Source organism: Zonotrichia leucophrys, chromosome Z, assembly GCF_028769735.1.
Source record: "Zonotrichia leucophrys gambelii isolate GWCS_2022_RI chromosome Z, RI_Zleu_2.0, whole genome shotgun sequence".
Classification (NCBI taxonomy): Eukaryota; Metazoa; Chordata; class Aves; order Passeriformes; family Passerellidae; genus Zonotrichia; species Zonotrichia leucophrys.
This window is the reverse complement of record NC_088200.1, coordinates 41,161,110-41,176,742: the sequence shown is the minus strand read 5'-3', so window position 1 is coordinate 41,176,742 and position 15,633 is coordinate 41,161,110. Positions and strand designations below refer to the sequence as shown.

At 36.2% G+C, this 15,633-nt stretch overlaps 1 protein-coding gene across 42 annotated transcripts in view; it reads left to right on the top strand.

The window, feature by feature from the left end:
* The window catches only part of PTPRD (protein tyrosine phosphatase receptor type D), a 1,159,824-nt gene that overhangs the window by 517,572 nt on the left and 626,619 nt on the right, over window positions 1-15,633 (top strand). For 41 of the 42 annotated variants that reach the window (XM_064736631.1, XM_064736633.1, XM_064736620.1 and 38 more), the window contains exon 7: window positions 15,127-15,182. The exons of the other annotated variant lie outside the window; for it this stretch is intronic. The gene's annotated coding sequence lies outside the window, so the exon portion shown is untranslated. The remainder of the gene's footprint in view (window positions 1-15,126; window positions 15,183-15,633) is intronic. 42 annotated transcript variants of the gene reach the window in all.

The following is a 15,633-nucleotide window of genomic DNA, read 5'->3' as shown; positions in this document are numbered from 1 at the left end:
TCTCCTAAATTTCCTACTCCTGTCATGCTACATTTTCAGCAGAGGTCAGGGTGGCCGAAGTCCCCCAGCAGGTTGACAGCCTGTGAGCTGGAGCAAGAAGGCTTTGCCAATAGGCTCTTGGTGTAGAGGGCTCTCAATCCACCTATCCTCTCATCCCCATCTGAATGCCTGTAGTCTTTGACAGCTGTACTGCAAGCATGAGATTTGTCCCACCAATATTCGATAATGTCAACAAGATCATAATTTTCTGGTGGCTCCAAGCTCCTCCTGTTTGTTACCTGTGCTGTATATACTGGTGTAAAGGCATCTCAGCTGAGCTGAGACATGTTGTCTTCTTGGAGGAACATCCCTTAATTCCTTTGAGATATTTCCCTGGTATTTCCCTGTTGGCTTCTGTTACCGCAGGACCCCTTCCTCATCTTCATAAGATTTCAAGCATGGTCCAGTGTGACTAGCACATCTCAGAGTCATCAGCAAGGAGCACTCACCAGCACTCTGTCCCTCTAATCTAGGTCTGTCATGCCACAACTCTCCAAGAGCTCTATTATCTCCTCTCCCATCACACCTACTTTAAAGCCATGAAGCCATATATTAATAGACAAGGACTGTCTTTTTCCCTGTCAATGCTTGCAAAACTTTTGACCTCCTTTCAGCCTGGCAGGGTGAGGATACAGGATACTCACATCTCAGAATTTTTCTGGTGTCTGGTCCTCCCAGACCATAGTTTCACCCCCCCCATCTCATCTTTAGAGTCTGTGACACTTCATAACCATTCTCCCTACTCTCTCTGTCACCAGGCTGATCAGATTAACCACCTGGTCACACAGTTGTTGTCTCTACTACTGTCCCATGCCAGCACCAGGCTCTGGGACTCCCTGTAAGCTGGACAATTACGTGTTTTCCTGGGTGCTTCATTTGTGTCACCACATCTTTTCTCGTGAGTGCTAAAGATATGGCTAGCCATCAAGTGGAAAACATTCCTGCACTTCTTCCAAGTATGTGGTGACCTTCAGCTGAGATGATCTCTGGTCTGGTGGGTGAATGTGCCGTTGCTGTGCAATCTGACACATGCTCGGCCACACCACACACCGCTTGCCTGCTCTCCTCACTGTGCTCCTGCTCACTCATGCTCGCCAGAGGCTACTTTTGGATCACTACAGGGTGTATGCTCTTGCTCCTGTCCTGGCTTGTGTAGAAGAGTCAGAGCTGCCTCTCCTCCACTCAAGGGTCTTGAGTGCCACTCTCATCACTAATTTCGAGGTCTTGCTGATTCTCCCTGCAATGTGATCTTTGGCTCCAGACCATGTCTGCTGGAGAAATTCACCTTAGAGTCATTGAAATGTATTTAATACAGCAAACTTATAAGAGAAAAAAGTAATTCTTGATGCATGCAGAGATACATAGTCTTGCGGGAAAACTGAATGAGGCATATTTAGTTGTGTCCTATCTAATAGATTCATATTTCTTTCATGACAGTTGTAGCTGTGCTATGAGGTTTGAGAAAGACAGAGAAATTCACATATGTGAGTCTGAATTTTAACTCTTCACTTTTCGGATATTGAGCATGTCTTCTTAACTTGCAAAACTCTGAAAACTAGAGGCAATTTACCTCTTACAAGACAAAGTTATTAGTAACTCCAATATTCTCCTTGATGACTTTTTTTCTTCAATAATCTTTTGGTTGTAAAAATGTAATAATTTGTAATAAAGATTGCTGGCCAAAATATGTTTCACTATCATTAAACTTCCATCTAATTTTTGTTTCCATCAACCTTTCTTCCTCTTTTTACAAATGTCAAGTAGTTATATAGGAGAATTTAATAGCCTCCAAATATCACCTTTTTAGAAGCTTGTAAACTTCATCTTACTGTAAAAGAAATTTATTTAATGAGTAACTTTAACTTTTTTCTGAGTCAAAAGTAACTTATTTGAAATTAGTATGCATTATCTAATACTGTAAGGTATAACAGGGGGAACTTAACAGGACATTAGCTTCTGAAACTTGACATCAAAGAATGACTGGATAGTCACCAAACACATCATTGATGACCAATCCTTCATCCTCTGTATTTATAAAATCATGAAGAATAAATTATATTTTTTTTAAACGCACACATCTCAGTTAGAAATACCAGAATTTTCAAAATTAATTATGATAGCTCAACAGAATTCTAACTTTTAAGCGGGCTATTTAAGAGAATGTTGAACTTCATATTTCATGAGAATATATGCAGCGCTCTTTATCATGAACATAGTGTCAAAACTCTAAAATGCCAAAGCTCAGTTTTATTTGAGTAGGTTTGAGAAATTCAATGAAAGGAAAAATATATGATCTAGTAAGATCATAAGAGTCTAAATCTTTATGGGGAAAAGGGAAAAGACAAAATAGGATAATGAATAAAGGCCATAAATCAGAACTAACTCAACAGAAAACAAGCTTCCACTGAGTATTTTCTATTCATGGGACAAAGACTAGGGAGGTTATGATAGCAAGATTCTTTTATTATTAATACAAATAGATGAAAATTAATTTCTTTTAGAATTGATGTATTATATGGGAGGAAAAAAATTTGCTCCATTCAAATTTTTGCTATTTCCCTAAGTTTTGAATTATGCTTTTTTGAAATCAAAGATCAGTGACTGCATATTTTTCATTTTTATTTGTCCTTAAGTTTAATTCACAGTGTAACAAACTGATATTAAAGAAGCTGTCTTTTGTTAAGAGACTAATGCTGCATTTCCTATTAAGTACTAATAAATAAAAATGTGAATTGTTTTATACTCATCTCATTTAGAGCTTTCCCAATCAAAATTTCACTTTGTTCAGATAATGGACTTGTAAATAAGTTGCATGTACAAACATTTAAGTCAACAGGTTAGATTTCCAGTATTCTTTTACATGAAGAGAGAAATGTAAGGGGGATCCAGAAGGATATTTGAGCTTCATGATAAATATCTCCAGAAATGTCTCACTTTTGAGCCATCTCAATGATTCTCTGATTCAGTCTTCAGTTTTTGACAAATCTTACCACTTCTTTTTTTCTCCATGCTTCTGCTGGGCCCTAAAATGTTTTCAGCTTTTATGTGTACTTACTGCAGCAGTGAATATTGAGTGAGATGCTGTTAAGGTTTGACACTGACCCAATGCCAGGCACTCATCAGAATTTTTCACTCACCCTCCCCTGCTATAGCTGGACAGAGGAGGGAAAAGAGAAAAAAATTAACAAAGCCTTCATGAGTGAGAAAAGGACCAGGAGAAATATTTCAAGGGCAAAGCAGGCTCAATTTAAGTTACAAAGTGAATTTATTACTAAAAGAATCAGAGGAAGATAATGAGAAGTGAAATTAGCCCTTGAAACATCTTTTCCCTGCCAGGCTCTCCCCACATCCCACAGACAGGGCAGTGAGACAGGGCATCGGGTTTTGATCAGTTCACCACCCAAGATTTCCCTCTGCTGCTCAGGCAGAAAATCCTTCCCCTGTGAGGCCATGGGGTCCCTTCCCATGGGAGGCAGTTCTCCATGAACTTCTCCAGTGTGAGTCCAACCTCATGGGCAGACAGTCCTCCCAAAACTACTGTGACATGGCTCTTTTTCCATGGGGTGCAGTCCTCCAAGGACAGGCTGCTCCACCCTGGAAGCAGGAACCCTCTCTCTTCCATAAAGTCTCCCACTGGATCACAGCTCCCTCCAGACATCCACCCACTCCAGCATGGGCACCCCCCCATGGACCTCTGCATCCTTCATGGATCCCCAAGGGCTGCAGGGGCACAGCTGCTTCACAAGAGTCTCACCATGGCATGCAGAGGAATCTTGGCTCTGGTGCCTGGAGCATCTCCTCCCCTCGCCTCCTTCTGCACTGACTGAGGTGTTGCCATGTAGTTTTCCTCACATGTTCTCACATCCTCCTCTACTCTGTCCAGGAGCAAAAAACCGGTGACGTTGTTTTGATTTTCTTCTTAAATATGTTATCACATAACATATTGGTTGTTGGCGTTGCCAGCCTCTCTCATTGGCCCAGCTTTGGCCAGCACCATGTCCATCTTCAGAGCCATCAGGGATTGGCTCTGCTGGACATGGTTGAAGTTTCTGCAGCTTCTCACTGGAGGTGTCTTTGTGGCCCCTTACACGCGCACACGCTCTGGATCTTGTTCTCTAAAGAATAACACTACAAAAGCTGTCAAATATAGTCACATGGCCAAGTCACGGTCAAAAAATTGTTAGGTACATTTTTGGGTTTGTATCATTAGGTGTTGTGCATAAATTTTCTTTTGTGTCCATCAAGTTTACCATCTTTTCTTGTGCTTAAGGTTCCTTTCTAATTAACAACAAAAATAAAGCCAACACTGCCCTGTATTCTCAGGAAAAACTTCTGACTTCTTTGAAGAATTGTAGTTGAAGAAGCCATGTTCTCTTCTTCACTGTACCCATCTTCCTTGTCAGGCAGCAGATATCTTTTCTGAATCATAAGTTTCAGGAGCTGCAGCTTAGTGTTTGGGCTCACACTTAGGGTTCACTATATGATACTAGATTAAATATAATAATGTCCTTTAACATTTCCCCAGATTACAAAGGTTACAAATAATAGGCATGGATCATGGGGCAGACCTGTTGATTATTTAGTAAAGGAAAAAGCTAATTTTCTCTTGAGGGAGAGAAAATGTTTAACAATTGTGTTTCCTATTCTCATTTGCTGTTCTTCTCACCATTGTTGCTGCAACAATGTTCTTGAAATTGAATTTTCTGTCTGTGTTATTAAGTGTTCCTGTCCAGTAGCCGTGAGATATATCTGCAGCTGGTGGAAATGGTTCAAAACTAAAATTGTGAAGCGTCATGCCACAGTGAGCATCTACTTCAGTTTTGTCTGAAGTAGACAAGGAAATACAAAAAGTTTAAATGTAGAAATCCTTTGTGTAATCCTTTACTTTTATTCTTAAATGTAGAAATTAGTCTAGTCTTAATACAGAAACTATACAGTCTTAATTAACAGTCTCAAAAAGTATTTTGTGGTTGATTCTCCTAATAATGTTTTCCACATTTAATTCAATGTGCATTTCTGCAGAAATGTATGCACTTGGATTTCCTAAAATTCAGCCAAACAAGCTGCAAAATCACAAGTAATTCTCTCTATTCAGAAGAGTAACTGATCAGTTATGTTATTCGGTCACTCTATAACGTCATATAGCAAACTTATTTTATTTAATTTTCCAAGATGGTGAGCTGTAATTAATTAATATCTTATATAATAATTATGCATTATTTCCCTTGCTGAAGACACAAGCCTGATATCATAGATTACCATTATCACTAGTTAAGATACATGTAAATACTCATTTCTGTTTTAGAAGGCTAGCACATTTGCTCTCATATTTGCAGTCAAACTTGGTAAAGAAGAACATTCATGAATTTTAAAAAGAGGTAATGTCCTTCACTGTTTTCCTATAAAGAACTGTATGTGTATTCTCTTTCTTTATAACTCTTTCAAGGGAGAGCATTTAAAAAATAAATTTTGTGGTTTTGTGGTCTGGAAGGTCTCATGTGTAGTTATTTAGTAATTTCATGTGATGTAAAATTTATTTAATAACTGAATTTCACATTAAGATAATTTTTTTCTTTTGTTGGATAAATTTTGTCTTCAAAGTGCCAACATTATTGTGAGAGAGTTCATCATCTTGATAAGAATTTTTGGTTCTCATCCCATAAATTTTTTTCTGCATTTTCAAAAGAGGATTAATCAAAAAGATGGTTTTTGTCTAACATTAAAGTGAATATAACATATACATGAGCAATTGTGACATCTATTATATCAAAACACGCTTTTTTGGTTTATTAATTTGCATATATTTAATTTCTACAAACTCTTTGTCATTAGTTATTCTATTTGAGTTGAAATGTGCCACAATAAAAAAGTGTTAAATATATTTCATATACCAGACTTTCTATTACTATAGGAAATAAACAGTATCATTTTTTTCTGCTATCACGAGTTGCGTATAACATGATAAATCAGGGAACAAGAAGTCACTAATCGGAAAGAAAACTATTTCCAGGAAATTTTGGGTGTTTTTAATAAAGTTTTTGCACCTCCTTCTTTAATCATCATGTATTCCTTTATGTCTATAAAATGTAGGTACCAAATTTATCACAGGAAGAAATGTTTGTGGACATATGGGTAATTTTGCAGTGGTTTTGATTTTAATGAAAATAAAATGGGGTAGGAAAATAATATACAGAATAGGAAAAGGACAATAAAAATTTTCAAGCAGTGCAAGACAGATAAGGCCAAAAGAGGGAAATCATGGATGTAATCTTATTCTAAAACATGCAACAGGCACACCCACTGAAGATACAGTGAGACAATGAGTACAGCCCTACTCCTTTGTTTATCTCCTCTCTCTTTTAATAGATACTGACACATTCAGAGTCTACAATTTTGGTGTTTCTCTTCAATCAGGCAGAAAGATCATAAATATATAAATAAATAATAACATTTTTCTTCTTTTTTTTTTTCTGAGATTAGGAAATGCTTGCTTACCCAAATAAAGAATATTTTATCTTTAGAATATCTAAGTTTTTTTAAGTATCTAGAAAAATCATAGAATTATTATGAATTTTCAACGGTGCTAATATAGCAATCAGTCATTGTTCCTGAATGTTATTTAGCAAAATTAATACATACATCGAACCAAATTTGTGGAAGTAAAATTGTCCACTTAGATGACCTGATGAAATCTAGTTTCATCCTACGCAAAGTATTTGTTTAATCCATTGCATGCAACAATCCTCTATAGTTTTCTAAATAAAATTTTAAAAATCTTACCTTCCAGATGGAACTACTGTTGCTGCTATCATTTGGAACTACTATCATTGTACAGAAACAGTAATATTGTGGATCCAGTTATACAGGAATTTGACTATAACGGGATCTAAAATAGTTCTATAGTAGTCAAAATATATATAAATGTTATTTGAAAAGACACAGTATGATCTAAGAGTCTTGTAAGGATTTCAGGAGGGAAAAGTTCATTTCCTCTATTTCCTAGAACAAAGCAAAAGTTTCCGTACCTATTAAAATGTAGGATTGAGTCTTGACCTCAACTGAGAGCAAATCTGAAGAAAATTACTTCTGTATTGGAAGAAGGGGAAATGATTTGGCTTCTTTTTATCACCAGATTGAATTTAAGCATCTAACCCCTGTCTAAAACTTTTGAAAGTGTTTGAGGGTTAGAAAGTCCAGGAAGGAAAACATCCATGATTAAAAGGCATACAAGGAAGGCCCACATGTTTTATCACAAGTTAATATATGTTTAGCACATTCATAAACATATTACTTATATCATATATGGAAAATAATGCCCCGCAACTTGAAAAAAAGTCGCTTAAGGTTTGCTGTAAAACCCAAATTTGAACTGATTCAGTGTGTGTAAATCATTTGTCATGGACAGCACTCAGTTACATAGTGATGTCTTTTAATCACACTTGTCACAAAGGATGATTAATTCTGTATTTCTTATCTTTTGGCTAACAATACAAAACACTTACAGTGTAAATTGCAGAAATGTGAGCCATCTATCTGACAAATGCATTTAGTGACAGCTCTGCTCTGAACCTATACAGAGCTATAAAGCTCTGTGAGGAAAAAATAAACCCATGGGCATCAAAAATCAATCGCTCAAAATCAGCTGATTCTTTATGATTTTGCCTATAAGCTCTCTGCCTTACTTTCCCATTTACATTGCCTTATCTGATTAGAATACTCCGGAGATCTGCTACTTAATATTTGTAAAGATCTAGGATCTTACCAAAAAAAAAAACCTCAGAGAATTCCATAGGAGAGTTCATCATTCTGCCTTCAGATAAAAATTTGAATAATCTTCAATAACAAAGGCCACTGAATAATATACTGGGAAATACTGAATAATTACTCAACAGATAACAGTCAGATATAATTAATTGCAAGACTTCCTGTTCATCTCTTAATATACTTTTAGAAAAATAAACAAGCTTCTGAATATCTGGATAACAGGAAAATATTTTTTTTCTCCAATTACAGAGTTAGTTTAGATAGGATACTCTGTCTCATGCAAAGCTTGCTTTAAAATATATACATAATCAAATTACTAAATTTGGTTCCCTAACTTTACAACAGTCTTGCTTCGTAAAGTAAATTTTTGCATGCAACATTTTCATGTAATGTTCCTATGAAAAGAGTAGTTGAGTTATACAAGATATGCCTACCTAACTATTGATTAGTGATGTACTCAAATTTCTCTTCCACCTTTCTAAAAATTTATGACCTTCCATCGTGAAAATGTTGGCATTTTTAGAAGAGAAGCTTGAACTAGTAAGTTTTTAATTACCTTTTTTATGCCTTTTTTTGGAATTAATGGAATTCTATTTTCCATTAATGTAAGCTTCAAATAAACATGAATACTTGGACTAAACAAAACTTTGGTGTTTTGTTTTTAAACACCCAGTGAGGGCATAGCTGTAAACACCAGGAGTGTTTCTGCTCATCAGTGAAATAAGAAGCAACTCCTTCTTGCAGTGTTTCTTCATTAATAATTATTCAGGCTTTCATGAGACTCCTCATGCTTTATGAGAAATAATATTATACAACACTATAAGCCAGCAAGATTTGTAAAATGGTGTTATCTGAAATGATGTAACGGTACTAAAAGCTTTTATTTTTATATATTATGTAAGACACGTTATAACCTAACAAAATGCTAACAAAAATTTTTGAAAGTAATTTTGTAGCATTATCTGTAGTAAAGAAAGTTTATATCTGGAGTGTTCAGGAAAAACATCCAATAATTTTTGATTTAGAGAAACAATCTGACAGAGAAAGACTTGGATGAAAACAACTTATCAGCAGACCTCTTGGGAAATTCTATCATGGAAGAGTTTACTAAGGAATGAGGCATACTGTATCAGAAACAAGCCTTTCAACCAAGAACAGGGAAGTTTATAAAATAAATTTCTATGCCTTAATTGGAAGACAATAGCTTGAAACAGGAAATAACGAATCAAATTCTTTGGGGGTATGTAGAAGTTCAGACAAGATGATTAGAAAGCTTCCCTAGGGCTGAAAAGTTTTTGAACCATTTCTCAAAGCACAGACTTTTTAGTTCACTGTGTGTTTCAGCCAAACATTTTCTAATAAGTTTCTAATAAGTAGATTTTGCAAGAGTGCTCATGTCTGCTTTGACACTGCTCCCATGAATGCATCCTGATGCTCAGTGAAGCAGCATTAAGCTCATACTGAGTGCTCCTGAGAGTTCTGTCTTGAAGAAGAATAGTGAACATTTGAATAGTTAATTTGAGAATTTAGGTATCATTTTTACGCTACTTTTAAACTTATGCTATGGTCATTTTGAGGATTTAAATTTTATTTGCATTATAGTATCATAAAAGAACCAAAATATTTTCACGTTGGAGATAACTTCTCTTGTAATCATCTCTTACTGATCTAATATGACCATCAGAGACTGGTGATTAATAGGAGGATAAATTGGAATAGGAATAAATTGGTCATCATGTAAGTTTTCTAATATTTAGCTACATTTTTTCTTTCTGATAAAAATAGCTCAGTCTTTTGGAAAGGCAATCCCCTTAGAATCACCAGAAGGAAAAGGCAACACCTCCTAAAAGTTTTTGAGAGGATGAATGTGTTGCACTTCCTTCTAGTATAAATATCCAAAAGAAGATGAGGGGAATATATCTACCAAATATTGTTTTAAACTTGATTTGGATTTTCATCTAATGCAGTATCAGTCTTTGTTGTATGCTTCTTTCCATCAACAGTACCTTGTTTTTACCAATTCTAAGTTGGTTTTTTTTGAAGTGTTGGCTTCACCAAAATTCCAAAAGAAAAATAATAAAATTGTATAAAAAGTCCATAATTTATGAATGCTTACTTTTTCTATTGATGTATCTTTCCTATTTCTCTAAATAATGAGTAAGGAGTTGTGAAATATTTGCTCATGGTGAAGAATGTAGTGTTTTCTGTACCTTTGGAATTTTTGGGTTTTGTTCTTTAATATTTAGGTTTTTTCTTTATTTTTTGCATTGTTTTGTTCTGCTTTTTAATCCACTGTAAATTCCTATACCTAATTCCCTATACCTAGAAGTTTAAAAATTCTTCTGGTAAGTTACAAGCCTCAGGTCTATGCATTAATCTCCTCTGTATTAATATGACTATATGGCTGGTCTATACATAATAGAATGGTTAATCTTCTCTGGAACTGTTCTTTTACAGTTTGAATTAAAACCATTTATTTATTACCATGTTATCTAATTTTTGAAAAACCTTTTTGAGTTCACTGAGTTTGAGTTTTCAGCAGTATTTAGAATACATATATACTCATGAAATGTTATTAAAATTCAGCTGAAAATATCTTGAGTTTTTCTTCACATTTATTGCAAGGTTAATTCAGAAATTTCATGAGAGTGTGTAAACGGAAAAACTTACACAGCAACTAACAGATCCTTATCTATCTATCATTTATTGAATTGTGGTCTGAATCCAAGATTTTTTTTCTGATGCTATCTAAATCAGATTACAAAACTTGTGGTAGGCCTAAAAAAGGATTTTGGAAGCAATTCTAGTAATACCACTCTAAATAACAGTACACACTGGACTTCAGAATATTTTGTCAAAACTGTACAAATACAAAACTGTATTACTTTTGGATTAATTGATGCCTTTTATCTCATTTATCTGTGAGATATCATTTATATCATTTATCTGCCATTTATCTCATTTATTGTTCTTTAAGCTGGCCCTGAGCCTAGGCTTACAACCCCTGGAGTAAAAAGGCACTCAGGGACTGAGTGATACTGATTTTACTATTTATCATCATCTTCCTTTGGTACAACAGTTGGTAGTGCTTTCCAGTTCCATCTGCTTCTTATACCTATCTCCAGTTACATTTAAAATCTTGTCATTGGCAAAATTTATTATAAGACAAGAACTTTTTGTGAGTTAAGACTTGCTGACAAAAAATTTTAACCGTATATATAGCTATAACAGTCCAGAGAAGGACAATGAAGCTGGTGAAGGGGTTGGAGCAGAATTCTTGGGAGTAATGGCTGAGGGATCCTGGAGAAAAGGAGGCTGATATGATTGATCTCTACAACTACCTCAAACAAGTTTGCAGAAAGGCAGGGGTCAGTCTCTTTCCCCAGGATAAGAAGAAATGGCCTCAAGTTGTGCCAAAAGAAATTTATATTAGTTATTAGGAAACAAGTCTTCCCAAAATGAGTGGTAAAGAGCTGAAATACACTACCCAGGAAAGTTGTAGAGTCTAGATGCGTTGAAAAATCATGCAGATATATGCAGGCACTTGAGAGCGTGGCTAAGTGTGTGGAACATACTGGTGACACTGGTAGCTGGACTTGATGATCTTAAATGACTTTCCAACTTGAATGATTCTATGTTTCTGTGATTCTATGGATTAAAATTCAATTACTGCCCTAAGTAACACAAACACAATTTTCCTATTAATGTGCTTTTCAAACTTTTTTTTGTCAATTTTTGTTGTTCAAATTCACATTTGAATTAAAAAGTTGCATTAATAATATAATTTAAATTGGTAAGTCAGCACCCTTTCTAGTTTATTTCCTGTGATCCTCAGGACTTGTCCAGCCACTGCACATACAGAGCTGGAATTCCAACCCATTCAACAGTCATTTGGCTTGAGCCACAGGAAGCTCAACCACATCCTGGAACTCTTCATTTATGAGACATTTACAGGACTACCATGTCTTCCTGTTTTTTTTCTTTTATGTTACACCATCATGCAAGAAAAATAAGACCTATCCACCCAATTTAAATTGACATGGAAACTTTCTCTGATTCAAAGCTCCCAACAATGTTTCCTTGAAATGCTGCTTAGCTTTTACTTAGAATAGCATGGTTCAAGTTGGAAGGGATCCTTAAGGATAGGTTGGTTCAACCATCCTGCCATGGGCAGGGACACCTTTCATTAGACCAGGTTGCTCAAAACACCACACAACCTGGCTCTGAACTCTTCCAGGGATGGAGACTCCACAGCTTCACTGGGAGACCTGTTCCAGCATTTCACAATTCTCATAGTGAAGAATTCTTTCCTTACCACAAACTTAGATACAACTCCTTTCTGTTTAAAGTACTTCATTCTTGTCCTAAAAGTACATGCCCTTGTAAAAAGTCCCTCTCCGTCTTTTCTGTAGGCCCCTTTAAGTGCTAGAAGGATCTAGTAATGTCTCTCCAGAACCTGCTGTTCTTCAGACTATTCCAGCCCTTTGGTCATCTTTGTGGCCCTCCTCTGGATCTTCTACAGCATGTCCATGTCCTGCTTGTGTTGAGACCTCTAGAGCTAGAGACAGTACTTCTGGTGGAGGTCTCACAAGAACAGAGTAGAAGGAAAGCATCACCTCCGTGACCAGCTGGCCATGCTCCTTCTGATGCAGACCAGGATTCTTTTGTTTTTCTGGTCCATTATCATATATTATGTTGAGCTTCCCATCAACCAGCAGTCTTGAGTCCTTCTCTCTAACACTTCTCCCAATCCATTTCTTGTATTAGTGTTTAGGATTGCCCAGACTCAGGTGCAGGACCTTCCATTTAGCCTTTTTGAGATTCCTGTGGCTCCTTTTGGCCATTCTCAAGCCTCTCAATCCCTCTGAATGGCATCCCTTCCCTTCAGTGTGTCAGTGTCATCGGCAAACTTTCCAAAGGTATACTCAATCCCACTGCCTATGTCTCCAGTAGAAATGTTAAATGGCACCATCCCAATACTAGCACCTGAGGAGCACCACCAATATCCATCTGGACATCAAGCCATTGAACACAAGACTTTAAGTGCAACCACTCAGCCAATTCCTTGTTCACTGAGTGGTCTATCTGTGAAACCCAATTGACTCTCCAATTTAGAAACCAAGTGTTTTGTGGGACAGAGTCAAACACTTTGAACAAATACCATGTAGATTATGTCTGTTGCCTTTTCCAGGTTTTTCAGGCATGATTTACCCTTAGTGAAGCCTGGCTGGCTGTCAACAATCACCTCTTTATTTTACATCTACCTTGGAATAATTTTCAGAAGGATCTGTTCCATAATTATGCCAAGCACAGAAGTGAGACTTCCTGCCTGTACCTCCTTAGGTCTTCCCTTCTCACCTATTTAAAAACTGATGTCTTCTTTCTCCTTTTTCTGGCAGTAGGAAATTCATCTGACTGTCACAACTTCTCATATATGTCTACTATACTGTAGCATAGCAACTTCTAGCGTCAGTTTCCTCAAGACTTACAGAGGCCTCTAATCAAGGTTCAATGGACTTATGCACCTTCAGGTTCCCTAGATGGTCTCAGACCTAATCTTATCATACAATGGGCTGCTCTTCATTCTCCAGTCCCTGCCTTTGCCTTTTTGACACAGTATCTGGAGCACTTGACAGTGATGACCAAAACAAACATGTAATTAGAAACCTCAGTCTTCTCCACCTTGTGGGTAAACAGATCTCTCGATTTCTTCCAGACAGAACCCCCATTTTGCCTAGTCTTACTTTTATCACCAATTCTTTTAGCTATTAGAATATTTTCTTTTTGCCATCACTGGCCAGATTTAATTTCATCAGGGTTTTAGCTTTCCTAACCTGATCCCTGTAATCCTGGATAGTTTCTTTGTATTCCTCCTAGAGTGCATGTCCTTTTTTACATCCTCTGCAGGTTTCACTTTTGTGTCTGACTTTATCCAGAATCTCCTTTTTTATTAATGCAGGCCTCCTGGTATTTTTGCCTGATTTCCTTTTTGTTTGCATGCACCATTTCTGAGCTTGTAGAGGTGATTCTTGAATATTTACCATCCTTCTTGAGCCCTTCTTCCCTCCAAGGCTGTGTGCCACAGTATTCTACCAAACAGATACTTGATGCTAAAGATCTTCTCTCCTGGGGTCCAAGATAGATGAGCTTTTTGTGTGCCTTCCTTGCTGTCCCAAGAATCTTGATTCCTGGTGTATTGGGATATTTTGCTGGATAAAGGCCAGCAAAAAGTGTTTTCAGAAGAAAAATTGACTATATTGACAACCTTATTTGCATTTTCCCTTCTCCCTTATCTTGTCAATATGGTCAATTTTTGTCAATTTTCTTGTCAATTTTTCCTTTGAAAACTGGTTCCAGAAATATAATAAAACATATTTTGTTATTCTTTGTGTGTTTTAAAACAAATAATTATTCCTACATAACATTTTTCAAAACTTTTGATACATAGGGAATTTCTCCCCTGTGCTTTTCTTTTTTCCAAAATAACATAACTGTAGTGTAAGTTTTTTGCATATTAGAAGACTGAAGTTCAAAACAATTTATTTACTTAGAAAAATAATTGAAGGGGCATGCAAAATACATGATAAAGTTTTTTGGTGATTTACTCAACATGTGCATGGTGGTAAACATTATCAATTTTGACTATGTTCATCAGCCAAAAGTGTTGAAAAAATTTGAACTGGATCAAACAAGAATTTCTATATAGATATCTTTTACAGAGTTCCTTTTAAAAAATCATTATCAACTGTTCTGATTTGTGTGTAGCTATCTACTTCAAATACATATGTGCACACTCATACATAAACAGCTAGTTCTGAGCACCAGATTCACAACTCAATTTCTGAGGCAAGTTCCATTTTATCCAAGTCAACCTTCAAATGGATAAGGCAGACTTGCAGATATTAAATTAACCTCTTAAACTAAATTTGTCTGCAATGTAGTGTAGTCTCGACACAGATTTTTGAGAGGTATAACAGTTGCTTAATGAAAGCAAGTACTTGGTGGAGACCAATTCTTGATTGTATACCCGCGTCTCTTGAGAAACTCCAGAAAATTTTGCCCCTATATCAATGATTCCTCCAAAAAGGGCTGTGTTATGTGGGAAAGTGAATCCTGACTACTATCCTAGTAGAAACAGAAAAAGTGTGAGCCAGTGGAAAAAGAGTTTCTTCAGTTTTCAGGCCACACTACCTTGCCTTGCTCACTTCCTTAAAACTGATAGAAGATGATAATGGCCTATGTGTTTGACCCAAAAAATATACATGGTTCAACTAGGCTCCCTCATGGGGCACTTTTATAAAATGTTTATTTTTTTCTCCTCAGTGAATCTCTTTGCTCTTCTTCATACAACAGAACAGTGTCGCAGTGTTTCCCTAAAGGTAAAATGTTGTTTTATTCCTTTGTTTGTAGTTATAGACCTTTCAAAAAGAAAACTTTTACTGAATGAGCTGCAGCTGGAGGTTTAATTTTCTGTCTGATAATTAACCTAGCCTCCTCTGGCACCTAATCAGGTCATCACAGTTTATACTGAGTGCTGCCTGGCTTGTCTTTTTTCATCTTAGTTTAGCTAAGCCAGATGAGGAGAGCTTGGCATTGTATTTCAACTAAATTCAACTTTTTTTCCCCTGATTACTGTATATATAAACACTTTAAAAACTATCATTTGTGATCTGCAAATTTAGTAATAATTTTTGTTTCTATTTCAAATTTGCTGGAAAATGTGGTGCATTCTCCTCTTGAAATGGAGTCCCATGGCTGTGCTTATACTTTCCATGTGTGTTGAAGAACTTTATTAATGAGGAAAGTTATCCTTTTACTAATAGCTTTTTT